General features: G+C 41.7%; 8 non-coding genes across 8 annotated transcripts; 3 read left to right on the top strand and 5 right to left on the bottom strand.

Annotated features, from left to right (window-relative positions):
• Positions 1-1,016: 1,016 nt before the first annotated feature.
• TRNAK-CUU (transfer RNA lysine (anticodon CUU)) lies at positions 1,017-1,089 on the top strand. Its single transcript has one exon. It is a non-coding gene; the product is annotated as a tRNA-Lys (tRNA).
• An 821-nt stretch (positions 1,090-1,910) lies between these two features.
• Positions 1,911-1,981, bottom strand: TRNAG-GCC (transfer RNA glycine (anticodon GCC)). The gene has a single exon. It is a non-coding gene; the product is annotated as a tRNA-Gly (tRNA).
• Positions 1,982-2,137: 156 nt separating this feature from the next.
• Positions 2,138-2,210, top strand: TRNAK-CUU (transfer RNA lysine (anticodon CUU)). Its single transcript has one exon. It is a non-coding gene; the product is annotated as a tRNA-Lys (tRNA).
• Positions 2,211-3,031: 821 nt separating this feature from the next.
• Positions 3,032-3,102, bottom strand: TRNAG-GCC (transfer RNA glycine (anticodon GCC)). Its single transcript has one exon. It is a non-coding gene; the product is annotated as a tRNA-Gly (tRNA).
• A 1,048-nt stretch (positions 3,103-4,150) lies between these two features.
• TRNAG-GCC (transfer RNA glycine (anticodon GCC)) lies at positions 4,151-4,221 on the bottom strand. Its single transcript has one exon. It is a non-coding gene; the product is annotated as a tRNA-Gly (tRNA).
• A 1,272-nt stretch (positions 4,222-5,493) lies between these two features.
• TRNAK-CUU (transfer RNA lysine (anticodon CUU)) lies at positions 5,494-5,566 on the top strand. Its single transcript has one exon. It is a non-coding gene; the product is annotated as a tRNA-Lys (tRNA).
• A 4,182-nt stretch (positions 5,567-9,748) lies between these two features.
• On the bottom strand, positions 9,749-9,819 carry TRNAG-GCC (transfer RNA glycine (anticodon GCC)). The gene has a single exon. It is a non-coding gene; the product is annotated as a tRNA-Gly (tRNA).
• Positions 9,820-13,704: 3,885 nt separating this feature from the next.
• On the bottom strand, positions 13,705-13,775 carry TRNAG-GCC (transfer RNA glycine (anticodon GCC)). The gene has a single exon. It is a non-coding gene; the product is annotated as a tRNA-Gly (tRNA).
• Positions 13,776-18,730: the final 4,955 nt, after the last annotated feature.

The raw sequence follows: 18,730 nt of genomic DNA, 5'->3' as shown, positions 1-18,730 counted from the left end.
CAACCAAACGTGTTTTATTTGAAACTTAAAAGAGGTGTACATCAGTGTGTGAAACCAAGCAGGAATCTCAGGATCTACTAAATGTGGAAACCTTGCTTTGGTTTTATAAATTGAAGGGCAATCCTTGCCTTGCCATGATGCCATAACACTGTAAAAAAGCCTAGCTATCTGAGTCAATAGCGAATAAGACTCCTAAGCGAATAAGACTCCCAAGCTAAGAGTCATATGCTTTTAGTACAACATTGGGTGGTGTTTATTCCCTTTTCAGATCCATGCCTCCCTCATGGCAGGCGAGAATTCTACCACTAAACCACAAGATTCTACCACTAAATCATTGTATGTTAAATTCTATACCTGCACCACCGAAATGCAAAGAGCCAGGCACTCTTTAACAAAATATATCGCTGTTTCAGGTGTACATCAGTGGGTGAAACCATGCAGGAATATCAGGATCTACTGAATGTGGAAACTTTGCTTTGGTTTAATAGTGTAGATTGAAGAGCAAGCGTTGCCTTGCCTTGATGCTACAACACTGTAACAAAGCCTGGCCAGCTTAGTCAATAGAAATAAAACTCCCAAGCTAAGAGTCATATGCTTTTAGTACAACATTTGTTTGGTGTTTATTCCCTTTTCAGATCCAGACCTCTCTCTTGGCAGGTGGGAATTCTACCACTAAACCACAAGATTCTACCATTAATTTATTGTATGTGGAATTCTATACCTGCACCACCAAAATGCAAAGAGCCAGACACTCTTTAACAAAATATACCATAATTTCAGTAAAACTTGAGTACTGCATTGGCCGGGAATCGAACCCGGGCCTCCCGCAGGCGAGAATTCTACCACTGAACAACCAATGCTTCACATTTTACTTCACGGTTACTTACCCATTTTTCTCAATTTGTGAAACCAAGCATGCATCTCAGTGTACTGAATGTGGTAGCCTAGATCTACTTTAATAGCTTGTAGGGCACTCCTTGGCTTGAGTGGCCTTTTTGTCACATCACAGTAACCAAGCCTGGCTAGCTCAGTCGGTAGAGCATGAGACTCTTAATCTCAGGGTCGTGGGTTCGAGCCCCACGTTGGGCGGTGTTTTTTCCCAGAATTCTACAGGCGAGATCTCTGTCACTACACAACCAAACGTGTTTTATTTGAAACTTAAAAGAGGTGTACATCAGTGTGTGAAACCAAGCAGGAATCTCAGGATCTACTAAATGTGGAAACCTTGCTTTGGTTTTATAAATTGAAGGGCAATCCTTGCCTTGCCATGATGCCATAACACTGTAAAAAAGCCTAGCTATCTGAGTCAATAGCGAATAAGACTCCAAATCTAAGAGTCATTTGCTTTGAGCACAACATTGGGTGGTGTTTATTCCCTTTTCAGATCCATGCCTCCCTCATGGCAGGCGAGAATTCTACCACTAAACCACAAGATTCTACCACTAAATCATTGTATGTTAAATTCTATACCTGCACCACCAAAATGCAAAGAGCCAGGCACTCTTTAACAAAATATATCGCTGTTTCAGGTGTACATCAGTGGGTGAAACCATGCAGGAATATCAGGATCTTCTGAATGTGGAAACTTTGCTTTGGTTTAATAGTGTAGATTGAAGAGCAAGCGTTGCCTTGCCTTGATGCTACAACACTGTAACAAAGCCTGGCCAGCTTAGTCAATAGAAATAAAACTCCCAAGCTAAGAGTCATATGCTTTTAGTACAACATTTGTTTGGTGTTTATTCCCTTTTCAGATCCAGACCTCTCTCTTGGCAGGTGGGAATTCTACCACTAAACCACAAGATTCTAACATTAATTTATTGTATGTGGAATTCTATACCTGCACCACCAAAAAGCAAAGAGCCAGACACTCTTTAACAAAATATACCATAATTTCAGTAAAACTTGAATACTGCATTGGCCGGGAATCGAACCCGGGCCTCCCGCGTGGCAGGCGAGAATTCTACCACTGAACAACCAATGCTTCACATTTTACTTCACGGTTACTTACCCATTTTTCTCAATTTGTGAAACCAAGCATGCATCTCAGTGTACTGAATGTGGTAGCCTAGATCTACTTTAATAGCTTGTAGGGCACTCCTTGGCTTGAGTGGCCTTTTTGTCACATCACAGTAACCAAGCCTGGCTAGCTCAGTCGGTAGAGCATGAGACTCTTAATCTCAGGGTCGTGGGTTCGAGCCCCACGTTGGGCGGTGTTTTTTCCCAGAATTCTACAGGCGAGATCTCTGTCACTACACAACCAAACGTGTTTTATTTGAAACTTAAAAGAGGTGTACATCAGTGTGTGAAACCAAGCAGGAATCTCAGGATCTACTAAATGTGGAAACCTTGCTTTGGTTTTATAAATTGAAGGGCAATCCTTGCCTTGCCATGATGCCATAACACTGTAAAAAAGCCTAGCTATCTGAGTCAATAGCGAATAAGACTCCAAATCTAAGAGTCATTTGCTTTGAGCACAACATTGGGTGGTGTTTATTCCCTTTTCAGATCCATGCCTCCCTCATGACAGGCGAGAATTCTACCACTAAACCACAAGATTCTACCACTAAATCATTGTATGTTAAATTCTATACCTGCACCACCAAAATGCAAAGAGCCAGGCACTCTTTAACAAAATATATCGCTGTTTCAGGTGTACATCAGTGGGTGAAACCATGCAGGAATATCAGGATCTACTGAATGTGGAAACTTTGCTTTGGTTTAATAGTGTAGATTGAAGAGCAAGCGTTGCCTTGCCTTGATGCTACAACACTGTAACAAAGCCTGGCCAGCTTAGTCAATAGAAATAAAACTCCCAAGCTAAGAGTCATATGCTTTTAGTACAACATTTGTTTGGTGTTTATTCCCTTTTCAGATCCAGACCTCTCTCTTGGCAGGTGGGAATTCTACCACTAAACCACAAGATTCTAACATTAATTTATTGTATGTGGAATTCTATACCTGCACCACCAAAAAGCAAAGAGCCAGACACTCTTTAACAAAATATACCATAATTTCAGTAAAACTTGAATACTGCATTGGCCGGGAATCGAACCCGGGCCTCCCGCGTGGCAGGCGAGAATTCTACCACTGAACAACCAATGCTTCACATTTTACTTCACGGTTACTTACCCATTTTTCTCAATTTGTGAAACCAAGCATGCATCTCAGTGTACTGAATGTGGTAGCCTAGATCTACTTTAATAGCTTGTAGGGCACTCCTTGGCTTGAGTGGCCTTTTTGTCACATCACAGTAACCAAGCCTGGCTAGCTCAGTCGGTAGAGCATGAGACTCTTAATCTCAGGGTCGTGGGTTCGAGCCCCACGTTGGCCGGTGTTTTTTCCCAGAATTCTACAGGCGAGATCTCTGTCACTACACAACCAAACGTGTTTTATTTGAAACTTAAAAGAGGTGTACATCAGTGTGTGAAACCAAGCAGGAATCTCAGGATCTACTAAATGTGGAAACCTTGCTTTGGTTTTATAAATTGAAGGGCAATCCTTGCCTTGCCATGATGCCATAACACTGTAAAAAAGCCTAGCTATCTGAGTCAATAGCGAATAAGACTCCAAATCTAAGAGTCATTTGCTTTGAGCACAACATTGGGTGGTGTTTATTCCCTTTTTAGATCCATGCCTCCCTCATGGCAGGCGAGAATTCTACCACTAAACCACAAGATTCTACCACTAAATCATTGTATGTTAAATTCTATACCTGCACCACCAAAATGCAAAGAGCCAGGCACTCTTTAACAAAATATATCGCTGTTTCAGGTGTACATCAGTGGGTGAAACCATGCAGGAATATCAGGATCTACTGAATGTGGAAACTTTGCTTTGGTTTAATAGTGTAGATTGAAGAGCAAGCGTTGCCTTGCCTTGATGCTACAACACTGTAACAAAGCCTGGCCAGCTTAGTCAATAGAAATAAAACTCCCAAGCTAAGAGTCATATGCTTTTAGTACAACATTTGTTTGGTGTTTATTCCCTTTTCAGATCCAGACCTCTCTTGGCAGGTGGGAATTCTACCACTAAACCACAAGATTCTACCATTAATTTATTGTATGTGGAATTCTATACCTGCACCACCAAAATGCAAAGAGCCAGACACTCTTTAACAAAATATACCATAATTTCAGTAAAACTTGAGTACTGCATTGGCCGGGAATCGAACCCGGGCCTCCCGCGTGGCAGGCGAGAATTCTACCACTGAACAACCAATGCTATACATTTTACTTCAAGGTTACTTACCCATTTTCCTCAATGTGTGAAACCAAGCATGCATCTCAGTGTACTGAATGTGGTAGCCTAGATCTACTTTAATAGCTTGTAGGGCACTCCTTGGCTTGAGTGGCCTTTTTGTCACATCACAGTAACCAAGCCTGGCTAGCTCAGTCGGTAGAGCATGAGACTCTTAATATCAGGGTCGTGGGTTCGAGCCCCACGTTAGGCGGTGTTTTTTCCCAGAATTCTACAGGCGAGATCTCTGTCACTACACAACCAAACGTGTTTTATTTGAAACTTAAAAGAGGTGTACATCAGTGTGTGAAACCAAGCAGGAATCTCAGGATCTACTAAATGTGGAAACCTTGCTTTGGTTTTATAAATTGAAGGGCAATCCTTGCCTTGCCATGATGCCATAACACTGTAAAAAAGCCTAGCTATCTGAGTCAGTAGCGAATAAGACTCCCAAGCTAAGAGTCATATGCTTTTAGTACAACATTGGGTGGTGTTTATTCCCTTTTCAGATCCATGCCTCCCTCATGGCAGGCGAGAATTCTACCACTAAACCACAAGATTCTACCACTAAATCTTTGTATGTTAAATTCTATACCTGCACCACCGAAATGCAAAGAGCCAGGCACTCTTTAACAAAATATATCGCTGTTTCAGGTGTACATCAGTGGGTGAAACCATGCAGGAATATCAGGATCTACTGAATGTGGAAACTTTGCTTTGGTTTAATAGTGTAGATTGAAGAGCAAGCGTTGCCTTGCCTTGATGCTACAACACTGTAACAAAGCCTGGCCAGCTTAGTCAATAGAAATAAAACTCCCAAGCTAAGAGTCATATGCTTTTAGTACAACATTTGTTTGGTGTTTATTCCCTTTTCAGATCCAGACCTCTCTCTTGGCAGGTGGGAATTCTACCACTAAACCACAAGATTCTACCATTAATTTATTGTATGTGGAATTCTATACCTGCACCACCAAAATGCAAAGAGCCAGACACTCTTTAACAAAATATACCATAATTTCAGTAAAACTTGAGTACTGCATTGGCCGGGAATCGAACCCGGGCCTCCCGCAGGCGAGAATTCTACCACTGAACAACCAATGCTTCACATTTCACTTCACGGTTACTTACCCATTTTCCTCAATTTGTGAAACCAAGCATGCATCTCAGTGTACTGAATGTGGTAGCCTAGATCTACTTTAATAGCTTGTAGGGCACTCCTTGGCTTGAGTGGCCTTTTTGTCACACAACAGTAACCAAGCCTGGCTAGCTCAGTCGGTAGAGCATGAGACTCTTAATCTCATGGTCGTGGGTTCGAGCCCCACGTTGGGCGGTGTTTTTTCCCAGAATTCTACAGGCGAGATCTCTGTCACTACACAACCAAACGTGTTTTATTTGAAACTTAAAAGAGGTGTACATCAGTGTGTGAAACCAAGCAGGAATCTCAGGATCTACTAAATGTGGAAACCTTGCTTTGGTTTTATAAATTGAAGGGCAATCCTTGCCTTGCCATGATGCCATAACACTGTAAAAAAGCCTAGCTATCTGAGTCAATAGCGAATAAGACTCCAAATCTAAGAGTCATTTGCTTTGAGCACAACATTGGGTGGTGTTTATTCCCTTTTCAGATCCATGCCTCCCTCATGGCAGGCGATAATTCTACCACTAAACCACAAGATTCTACCACTAAATCATTGTATGTTAAATTCTATACCTGCACCACCAAAATGCAAAGAGCCAGGCACTCTTTAACAAAATATATCACTGTTTCAGGTGTACATCAGTGGGTGAAACCATGCAGGAATATCAGGATCTACTGAATGTGGAAACTTTGCTTTGGTTTAATAGTGTAGATTGAAGAGCAAGCGTTGCCTTGCCTTGATGCTACAACACTGTAACAAAGCCTGGCCAGCTTAGTTAATAGAAATAAAACTCCCAAGCTAAGAGTCATATGCTTTTAGTACAACATTTGTTTGGCGTTTATTCCCTTTTCAGATCCAGACCTCTCTCTTGGCAGGTGGGAATTCTACCACTAAACCACAAGATTCTATCATTAATTTATTGTATGTGGAATTCTATACCTGCACCACCAAAATGCAAAGAGCCAGACACTCTTTAACAAAATATACCATAATTTCAGTAAAACTTGAGTACTGCATTGGCCGGGAATCGAACCCGGGCCTCCCGCGTGGCAAGCGAGAATTCTACCACTGAACAACCAATGCTTCACATTTTACTTCACGGTTACTTACCCATTTTCCTCAATGTGTGAAACCAAGCATGCATCTCAGTGTACTGAATGTGGTAGCCTAGATCTACTTTAATAGCTTGTATTGCACTCCTTGGCTTGAGTGGCCTTTTTGTCAAATCACAGTAACCAAGCCTGGCTAGCTCAGTCGGTAGAGCATGAGACTCTTAATCTCAGGGTCATGGGTTCGAGCCCCACATTGGGCGGTGTTTTTTCCCAGAATTCTACAGGCGAGATCTCTGTCACTACACAACCAAACGTGTTTTATTTGAAACTTAAAAGAGGTGTACATCAGTGTGTGAAACCAAGCAGAAATCTCAGGATCTATTAAATGTGGAAACCTTGCTTTGGTTTTATAGATTGAAGGGCAATCCTTGCCTTGCCATGATGCCATAACACTGTAAAAAAGCCTAGCTATCTGAGTCAATAGCGAATAAGACTCCAAATCTAAGAGTCATTTGCTTTGAGCACAACATTGGGTGGTGTTTATTCCCTTTTCAGATCCATGCCTCCCTCATGGCAGGCGAGAATTCTACCACTAAACCACAAGATTCTACCACTAAATCATTGTATGTTGTATTCTATGCCTGCACCACCAAAATGCAAAGAGCCATGCACTATTTAACAAAATATATCGCTGTTTCAGGTGTACATCAGTGGGTGAAACCATGCAGGAATATCAGGATCTACTGAATGTGGAAACTTTGCTTTGGTTTAGTAGTGTAGATTGAAGAGCAAGCGTTGCCTTGCCTTGATGCTACAACACTGTAACAAAGCCTGGCCAGCTTAGTCAATAGAAATAAAACTCCCAAGCTAAGAGTCATATGCTTTTAGTACAACATTTGTTTGGTGTTTATTCCCTTTTCAGATCCAGACCTCTCTCTTGGCAGGTGGGAATTCTACCACTAAACCACAAGATTCTACCATTAATTTATTGTATGTGGAATTCTATACCTGCACCACCAAAAAGCAAAGAGCCAGACACTCTTTAACAAAATATACCATAATTTCAGTAAAACTTGAGTACTGCATTGGCCGGGAATCGAACCCGGGCCTCCCGCGTGGCAGGCGAGAATTCTACCACTGAACAACCAATGTTTCACATTTTACTTCACGGTTACTTACCCATTTTCCTCAATGTGTGAAACCAAGCATGCATCTCAGTGTACTGAATGTGGTAGCCTAGATCTACTTTAATAGCTTGTAGGGCACTCCTTGGCTTGAGTGGCCTTTTTGTCACACAACAGTAACCAAGCCTGGCTAGCTCAGTCGGTAGAGCATGAGACTCTTAATCTCAGGGTCATGGGTTCGAGCCCCACATTGGGCGGTGTTTTTTCCCAGAATTCTACAGGCGAGATCTCTGTCACTACACAACCAAACGTGTTTTATTTGAAACTTAAAAGAGGTGTACATCAGTGTGTGAAACCAAGCAGAAATCTCAGGATCTATTAAATGTGGAAACCTTGCTTTGGTTTTATAGATTGAAGGGCAATCCTTGCCTTGCCATGATGCCATAACACTGTAAAAAAGCCTAGCTATCTGAGTCAATAGCGAATAAGACTCCAAATCTAAGAGTCATTTGCTTTGAGCACAACATTGGGTGGTGTTTATTCCCTTTTCAGATCCATGCCTCCCTCATGGCAGGCGAGAATTCTACCACTAAACCACAAGATTCTACCACTAAATCATTGTATGTTGTATTCTATGCCTGCACCACCAAAATGCAAAGAGCCATGCACTATTTAACAAAATATATCGCTGTTTCAGGTGTACATCAGTGGGTGAAACCATGCAGGAATATCAGGATCTACTGAATGTGGAAACTTTGCTTTGGTTTAGTAGTGTAGATTGAAGAGCAAGCGTTGCCTTGCCTTGATGCTACAACACTGTAACAAAGCCTGGCCAGCTTAGTCAATAGAAATAAAACTCCCAAGCTAAGAGTCATATGCTTTTAGTACAACATTTGTTTGGTGTTTATTCCCTTTTCAGATCCAGACCTCTCTCTTGGCAGGTGGGAATTCTACCACTAAACCACAAGATTCTACCATTAATTTATTGTATGTGGAATTCTATACCTGCACCACCAAAAAGCAAAGAGCCAGACACTCTTTAACAAAATATACCATAATTTCAGTAAAACTTGAGTACTGCATTGGCCGGGAATCGAACCCGGGCCTCCCGCGTGGCAGGCGAGAATTCTACCACTGAACAACCAATGTTTCACATTTTACTTCACGGTTACTTACCCATTTTCCTCAATTTGTGAAACCAAGCATGCATCTCAGTGTACTGAATGTGGTAGCCTAGATCTACTTTAATAGCTTGTAGGGCACTCCTTGGCTTGAGTGGCCTTTTTGTCACACAACAGTAACCAAGCCTGGCTAGCTCAGTCGGTAGAGCATGAGACTCTTCATCTCAGGGTCGTGGGTTCGAGCCCCACGTTGGGCGGTGTTTTTTCCCAGAATTCTACAGGCGAGATCTCTGTCACTACACAACCAAACATGTTTTATTTGAAACTTAAAAGAGGTGTACATCAGTGTGTGAAACCAAGCAGGAATCTCAGGATCTACTAAATGTGGAAACCTTGCTTTGGTTTTATAAATTGAAGGGCAATCCTTGCCTTGCCATGATGCCATAACACTGTAAAAAAGCCTAGCTATCTGAGTCAATAGCGAATAAGACTCCAAATCTAAGAGTCATTTGCTTTGAGCACAACATTGGGTGGTGTTTATTCCCTTTTCAGATCCATGCCTCCCTCATGGCAGGCGAGAATTCTACCACTAAACCACAAGATTCTACCACTAAATCATTGTATGTTAAATTCTATACCTGCACCACCAAAATGCAAAGAGCCAGGCACTCTTTAACAAAATATATCGCTGTTTCAGGTGTACATCAGTGGGTGAAACCATGCAGGAATATCAGGATCTACTGAATGTGGAAACTTTGCTTTGGTTTAATAGTGTAGATTGAAGAGCAAGCGTTGCCTTGCCTTGATGCTACAACACTGTAACAAAGCCTGGCCAGCTTAGTCAATAGAAATAAAACTCCCAAGCTAAGAGTCATATGCTTTTAGTACAACATTTGTTTGGTGTTTATTCCCTTTTCAGATCCAGACCTCTCTTGGCAGGTGGGAATTCTACCACTAAACCACAAGATTCTACCATTAATTTATTGTATGTGGAATTATATACCTGCACCACCAAAATGCAAAGAGCCAGACACTCTTTAACAAAATATACCATAATTTCAGTAAAACTTGAGTACTGCATTGGCCGGGAATCGAACCCGGGCCTCCCGCGTGGCAGGCGAGAATTCTACCACTGAACAACCAATGCTTCACATTTTACTTCAAGGTTACTTACCCATTTTCCTCAATGTGTGAAACCAAGCATGCATCTCAGTGTACTGAATGTGGTAGCCTAGATTTACTTTAATAGCTTGTAGGGCACTCCTTGGCTTGAGTGGCCTTTTTGTCACATCACAGTAACCAAGCCTGGCTAGCTCAGTCGGTAGAGCATGAGACTCTTAATATCAGGGTCGTGGGTTCGAGCCCCACGTTGGGCGGTGTTTTTTCCCAGAATTCTACAGGCGAGATCTCTGTCACTACACAACCAAACGTGTTTTATTTGAAACTTAAAAGAGGTGTACATCAGTGTGTGAAACCAAGCAGGAATCTCAGGATCTACTAAATGTGGAAACCTTGCTTTGGTTTTATAAATTGAAGGGCAATCCTTGCCTTGCCATGATGCCATAACACTGTAAAAAAGCCTAGCTATCTGAGTCAATAGCGAATAAGACTCCCAAGCTAAGAGTCATATGCTTTTAGTACAACATTGGGTGGTGTTTATTCCCTTTTCAGATCCATGCCTACCTCATGGCAGGTGAGAATTCTACCACTAAACCACAAGATTCTACCACTAAATCATTGTATGTTAAATTCTATACCTGCACCACCGAAATGCAAAGAGCCAGGCACTCTTTAACAAAATATATCGCTGTTTCAGGTGTACATCAGTGGGTGAAACCATGCAGGAATATCAGGATCTACTGAATGTGGAAACTTTGCTTTGGTTTAATAGTGTAGATTGAAGAGCAAGCGTTGCCTTGCCTTGATGCTACAACACTGTAACAAAGCCTGGCCAGCTTAGTCAATAGAAATAAAACTCCCAAGCTAAGAGTCATATGCTTTTAGTACAACATTTGTTTGGTGTTTATTCCCTTTTCAGATCCAGACCTCTCTCTTGGCAGGTGGGAATTCTACCACTAAACCACAAGATTCTACCATTAATTTATTGTATGTGGAATTCTATACCTGCACCACCAAAATGCAAAGAGCCAGACACTCTTTAACAAAATATACCATAATTTCAGTAAAACTTGAGTACTGCATTGGCCGGGAATCGAACCCGGGCCTCCCGCAGGCGAGAATTCTACCACTGAACAACCAATGCTTCACATTTCACTTCACGGTTACTTACCCATTTTCCTCAATGTGTGAAACCAAGCATGCATCTCAGTGTACTGAATGTTGTAGCCTAGATCTACTTTAATAGCTTGTATTGCACTCCTTGGCTTGAGTGGCCTTTTTGTCAAATCACAGTAACCAAGCCTGGCTAGCTCAGTCGGTAGAGCATGAGAATCTTAATCTCAGGGTCATGGGTTCGAGTCCCACATTGGGCGGTGTTTTTTCCCAGAATTCTACAGGCGAGATCTCTGTCACTACACAACCAAACGTGTTTTATTTGAAACTTAAAAGAGGTGTACATCAGTGTGTGAAACCAAGCAGGAATCTCAGGATCTACTAAATGTGGAAACCTTGCTTTGGTTTTATAGATTGAAGGGCAATCCTTGCCTTGCCATGATGCCATAACACTGTAAAAAAGCCTAGCTATCTGAGTCAATAGCGAATAAGACTCCAAATCTAAGAGTCATTTGCTTTGAGCACAACATTGGGTGGTGTTTATTCCCTTTTCAGATCCATGCCTCCCTCATGGCAGGCGAGAATTCTACCACTAAACCACAAGATTCTACCACTAAATCATTGTATGTTGAATTCTATGCCTGCACCACCAAAATGCAAAGAGCCATGCACTATTTAACAAAATATATCGCTGTTTCAGGTGTACATCAGTGGGTGAAACCATGCAGGAATATCAGGATCTACTGAATGTGGAAACTTTGCTTTGGTTTAGTAGTGTAGATTGAAGAGCAAGCGTTGCCTTGCCTTGATGCTACAACACTGTAACAAAGCCTGGCCAGCTTAGTCAATAGAAATAAAACTCCCAAGCTAAGAGTCATATGCTTTTAGTACAACATTTGTTTGGTGTTTATTCCCTTTTCAGATACAGACCTCTCTCTTGGCAGGTGGGAATTCTACCACTAAACCACAAGATTCTACCATTAATTTATTGTATGTGGAATTCTATACCTGCACCACCAAAAAGCAAAGAGCCAGACACTCTTTAACAAAATATACCATAATTTCAGTAAAACTTGAGTACTGCATTGGCTGGGAATCGAACCCGGGCCTCCCGCGTGGCAGGCGAGAATTCTACCACTGAACAACCAATGTTTCACATTTTACTTCACGGTTACAGGCGAGAATTCTACCACTAAACCACAAGATTCTACCACTAAATCATTGTATGTTAAATTCTATACCTGCACCACCAAAATGCAAAGAGCCAGGCACTCTTTAACAAAATATATCGCTGTTTCAGGTGTACATCAGTGGGTGAAACCATGCAGGAATATCAGGATCTACTGAATGTGGAAACTTTGCTTTGGTTTAGTAGTTTAGATTGAAGAGCAAGCGTTGCCTTGCCTTGATGCTACAACACTGTAACAAAGCCTGGCCAGCTTAGTCAATAGAAATAAAACTCCCAAGCTAAGAGTCATATGCTTTTAGTACAACATTTGTTTGGTGTTTATTCCCTTTTCAGATCCAGACCTCTCTCTTGGCAGGTGGGAATTCTACCACTAAACCACAAGATTCTACCATTAATTTATTGTATGTGGAATTCTATACCTGCACCACCAAAATGCAAAGAGCCAGCCACTCTTTAACAAAATATACCATAATTTCAGTAAAACTTCAGTACTGCATTGGCCGGGAATCGAACCCTGGCCTCCCGCGTGGCAGGCGAGAATTCTACCACTGAACAACCAATGCTTCACATTTTACTTCAAGGTTACTTACCCATTTTCCTCAATGTGTGAAACCAAGCATGCATCTCAGTGTACTGAATGTGGTAGCCTAGATCTACTTTAATAGCTTGTAGGGCACTCCTTGGCTTGAGTGGCCTTTTTGTCACATCACAATAACCAAGCCTGGCTAGCTCAGTCGGCAGAGCATGAGACTCTTAATCTCAGGGTCGTGGGTTCGAGCCCCACGTTGGGCGGTGTTTTTACCCAGAATTCTACAGGCGAGATCTCTGTCACTACACAACCAAACGTGTTTTATTTGAAACTTAAAAGAGGTGTACATCAGTGTGTGAAACCAAGCAGGAATCTCAGGATCTACTAAATGTGGAAACCTAGCTTTGGTTTTATAGATTGAAGGGCAATCCTTGCCTTGCCATGATGCCATAACACTGTAAAAAAGCCTAGCTATCTGAGTCAATAGCGAATAAGACTCCAAATCTAAGAGTCATTTGCTTTGAGCACAACATTGGGTGGTGTTTATTCCCTTTTCAGATCCATGCCTCCCTCATGGCAGGCGAGAATTCTACCACTAAACCACAAGATTCTACCACTAAATCATTGTATGTTAAATTCTATACCTGCACCACCAAAATGCAAAGAGCCAGGCACTCTTTAACAAAATATATCGCTGTTTCAGGTGTACATCAGTGGGTGAAACCATGCAGGAATATCAGGATCTACTGAATGTGGAAACTTTGCTTTGGTTTAATAGTGTAGATTGAAGAGCAAGCGTTGCCTTGCCTTGATGCTACAACACTGTAACAAAGCCTGGCCAGCTTAGTCAATAGAAATAAAACTCCCAAGCTAAGAGTCATATGCTTTTAGTACAACATTTGTTTGGTGTTTATTCCCTTTTCAGATCCAGACCTCTCTTGGCAGGTGGGAATTCTACCACTAAACCACAAGATTCTACCATTAATTTATTGTATGTGGAATTATATACCTGCACCACCAAAATGCAAAGAGCCAGACACTCTTTAACAAAATATACCATAATTTCAGTAAAACTTGAGTACTGCATTGGCCGGGAATCGAACCCGGGCCTCCCGCGTGGCAGGCGAGAATTCTACCACTGAACAACCAATGCTTCACATTTTACTTCAAGGTTACTTACCCATTTTCCTCAATGTGTGAAACCAAGCATGCATCTCAGTGTACTGAATGTGGTAGCCTAGATTTACTTTAATAGCTTGTAGGGCACTCCTTGGCTTGAGTGGCCTTTTTGTCACATCACAGTAACCAAGCCTGGCTAGCTCAGTCGGTAGAGCATGAGACTCTTAATATCAGGGTCGTGGGTTCGAGCCCCACGTTGGGCGGTGTTTTTTCCCAGAATTCTACAGGCGAGATCTCTGTCACTACACAACCAAACGTGTTTTATTTGAAACTTAAAAGAGGTGTACATCAGTGTGTGAAACCAAGCAGGAATCTCAGGATCTACTAAATGTGGAAACCTTGCTTTGGTTTTATAAATTGAAGGGCAATCCTTGCCTTGCCATGATGCCATAACACTGTAAAAAAGCCTAGCTATCTGAGTCAATAGCGAATAAGACTCCCAAGCTAAGAGTCATATGCTTTTAGTACAACATTGGGTGGTGTTTATTCCCTTTTCAGATCCATGCCTACCTCATGGCAGGTGAGAATTCTACCACTAAACCACAAGATTCTACCACTAAATCATTGTATGTTAAATTCTATACCTGCACCACCGAAATGCAAAGAGCCAGGCACTCTTTAACAAAATATATCGCTGTTTCAGGTGTACATCAGTGGGTGAAACCATGCAGGAATATCAGGATCTACTGAATGTGGAAACTTTGCTTTGGTTTAATAGTGTAGATTGAAGAGCAAGCGTTGCCTTGCCTTGATGCTACAACACTGTAACAAAGCCTGGCCAGCTTAGTCAATAGAAATAAAACTCCCAAGCTAAGAGTCATATGCTTTTAGTACAACATTTGTTTGGTGTTTATTCCCTTTTCAGATCCAGACCTCTCTCTTGGCAGGTGGGAATTCTACCACTAAACCACAAGATTCTACCATTAATTTATTGTATGTGGAATTCTATACCTGCACCACCAAAATGCAAAGAGCCAGACACTCTTTAACAAAATATACCATAATTTCAGTAAAACTTGAGTACTGCATTGGCCGGGAATCGAACCCGGGCCTCCCGCAGGCGAGAATTCTACCACTGAACAACCAATGCTTCACATTTCACTTCACGGTTACTTACCCATTTTCCTCAATGTGTGAAACCAAGCATGCATCTCAGTGTACTGAATGTTGTAGCCTAGATCTACTTTAATAGCTTGTATTGCACTCCTTGGCTTGAGTGGCCTTTTTGTCAAATCACAGTAACCAAGCCTGGCTAGCTCAGTCGGTAGAGCATGAGAATCTTAATCTCAGGGTCATGGGTTCGAGTCCCACATTGGGCGGTGTTTTTTCCCAGAATTCTACAGGCGAGATCTCTGTCACTACACAACCAAACGTGTTTTATTTGAAACTTAAAAGAGGTGTACATCAGTGTGTGAAACCAAGCAGGAATCTCAGGATCTACTAAATGTGGAAACCTTGCTTTGGTTTTATAGATTGAAGGGCAATCCTTGCCTTGCCATGATGCCATAACACTGTAAAAAAGCCTAGCTATCTGAGTCAATAGCGAATAAGACTCCAAATCTAAGAGTCATTTGCTTTGAGCACAACATTGGGTGGTGTTTATTCCCTTTTCAGATCCATGCCTCCCTCATGGCAGGCGAGAATTCTACCACTAAACCACAAGATTCTACCACTAAATCATTGTATGTTGAATTCTATGCCTGCACCACCAAAATGCAAAGAGCCATGCACTATTTAACAAAATATATCGCTGTTTCAGGTGTACATCAGTGGGTGAAACCATGCAGGAATATCAGGATCTACTGAATGTGGAAACTTTGCTTTGGTTTAGTAGTGTAGATTGAAGAGCAAGCGTTGCCTTGCCTTGATGCTACAACACTGTAACAAAGCCTGGCCAGCTTAGTCAATAGAAATAAAACTCCCAAGCTAAGAGTCATATGCTTTTAGTACAACATTTGTTTGGTGTTTATTCCCTTTTCAGATACAGACCTCTCTCTTGGCAGGTGGGAATTCTACCACTAAACCACAAGATTCTACCATTAATTTATTGTATGTGGAATTCTATACCTGCACCACCAAAAAGCAAAGAGCCAGACACTCTTTAACAAAATATACCATAATTTCAGTAAAACTTGAGTACTGCATTGGCTGGGAATCGAACCCGGGCCTCCCGCGTGGCAGGCGAGAATTCTACCACTGAACAACCAATGTTTCACATTTTACTTCACGGTTACAGGCGAGAATTCTACCACTAAACCACAAGATTCTACCACTAAATCATTGTATGTTAAATTCTATACCTGCACCACCAAAATGCAAAGAGCCAGGCACTCTTTAACAAAATATATCGCTGTTTCAGGTGTACATCAGTGGGTGAAACCATGCAGGAATATCAGGATCTACTGAATGTGGAAACTTTGCTTTGGTTTAGTAGTTTAGATTGAAGAGCAAGCGTTGCCTTGCCTTGATGCTACAACACTGTAACAAAGCCTGGCCAGCTTAGTCAATAGAAATAAAACTCCCAAGCTAAGAGTCATATGCTTTTAGTACAACATTTGTTTGGTGTTTATTCCCTTTTCAGATCCAGACCTCTCTCTTGGCAGGTGGGAATTCTACCACTAAACCACAAGATTCTACCATTAATTTATTGTATGTGGAATTCTATACCTGCACCACCAAAATGCAAAGAGCCAGCCACTCTTTAACAAAATATACCATAATTTCAGTAAAACTTCAGTACTGCATTGGCCGGGAATCGAACCCTGGCCTCCCGCGTGGCAGGCGAGAATTCTACCACTGAACAACCAATGCTTCACATTTTACTTCAAGGTTACTTACCCATTTTCCTCAATGTGTGAAACCAAGCATGCATCTCAGTGTACTGAATGTGGTAGCCTAGATCTACTTTAATAGCTTGTAGGGCACTCCTTGGCTTGAGTGGCCTTTTTGTCACATCACAATAACCAAGCCTGGCTAGCTCAGTCGGCAGAGCATGAGACTCTTAATCTCAGGGTCGTGGGTTCGAGCCCCACGTTGGGCGGTGTTTTTACCCAGAATTCTACAGGCGAGATCTCTGTCACTACACAACCAAACGTGTTTTATTTGAAACTTAAAAGAGGTGTACATCAGTGTGTGAAACCAAGCAGGAATCTCAGGATCTACTAAATGTGGAAACCTAGCTTTGGTTTTATAGATTGAAGGGCAATCCTTGCCTTGCCATGATGCCATAACACTGTAAAAAAGCCTAGCTATCTGAGTCAATAGCGAATAAGACTCCAAATCTAAGAGTCATTTGCTTTGAGCACAACATTGGGTGGTGTTTATTCCCTTTTCAGATCCATGCCTCCCTCATGGCAGGCGAGAATTCTACCACTAAACCACAAGATTCTACCACTAAATCATTGTATGTTAAATTCTATACCTGCACCACCAAAATGCAAAGAGCCAGGCACTCTTTAACAAAATATATCGCTGTTTCAGGTGTACATTAGTGGGTGAAACCATGCAGGAATATCAGGATCTACTGAATGTGGAAACTTTGCTTTGGTTTAATAGTGTAGATTGAAGAGCAAGCGTTGCCTTGCCTTGATGCTACAACACTGTAACAAAGCCTGGCCAGCTTAGTCAATAGAAATAAAACTCCCAAGCTAAGAGTCATATGCTTTTAGTACAACATTTGTTTGGTGTTTATTCCCTTTTCAGATCCAGACCTCTCTCTTGGCAGGTGGGAATTCTACCACTAAACCACAAGATTCTAACATTAATTTATTGTATGTGGAATTCTATACCTGCACCACCAAAAAGCAAAGAGCCAGACACTCTTTAACAAAATATACCATAATTACAATAAAACATGAGTACTGCATTGGCCGGGAATCGAACCCAGGCCTCACGCGTGGCAGGCGAGAATTCTACCACTGAACAACCAATGCTTCACATTTTACTTCACGGTTACTTACCCATTTTCCTCAATTTGTGAAACCAAGCATGCATCTCAGTGTACTGAATGTGGTAGCCTAGATCTACTTTAATAGCTTGTAGGGCACTCCTTGGCTTGAGTGGCCTTTTTGTCACACAACAGTAACCAAGCCTGGCTAGCTCAGTCGGTAGAGCAAGAGACTCTTAATCTCAGGGTCGTGGGTTCGAGCCCCATGTTGGGCGGTGTTTTTTCCCAGAATTCTACAGGCGAGATCTCTGTCACTACACAACCAAACGTGTTTTATTTGAAACTTAAAAGAGGTGTACATCAGTGTGTGAAACCAAGCAGGAATCTCAGAATCTACTAAATGTGGAAACCTAGCTTTGGTTTTATAGATTGAAGGGCAATCCTTGCCTTGCCATGATGCCATAACACTGTAAAAAAGCCTAGTTATCTGAGTCAATAGCGAATAAGACTCCAAATCTAAGAGTCATTTGCTTTGAGCACAACATTGGGTGGTGTTTATTCCCTTTTCAGATCCATGCCTCCCTCATAGCAGGCGAGAATTCTACCACTAAACTACAAGATTCTACCACTAAATCATTGTATGTTGAATTCTATACCTGCACCACCAAAATGCAAAGAGCCAGGCACTCTTTAACAAAATATATCGCTGTTTCAGGTGTACATCAGTGGGTGAAACCATGCAGGAATATCAGGATCTACTAAATGTGGAAACTTTGCTTTGGTTTAATAGTGTAGATTGAAGAGCAAGCGTTGCCTTGCCTTGATGCTACAACACTGTAACAAAGCCTGGCCAGCTTAGTCAATAGAAATAAAACTCCCAAGCTAAGAGTCATATGCTTTTAGTACAACATTTGTTTGGTGTTTATTCCCTTTTCAGATCCAGACCTCTCTCTTGGCAGGTGGGAATTCTACCACTTAACCACAAGATTCTAACATTAATTTATTGTATGTGGAATTATATACCTGCACCACCAAAAAGCAAA

This window comes from Crinia signifera, chromosome 3, assembly GCF_055691185.1.
Source record: "Crinia signifera chromosome 3, ASM5569118v1, whole genome shotgun sequence".
NCBI classification, from domain to species: domain Eukaryota; kingdom Metazoa; phylum Chordata; class Amphibia; order Anura; family Myobatrachidae; genus Crinia; species Crinia signifera.
This window is presented reverse-complemented; position numbering and strand designations above follow the sequence as displayed.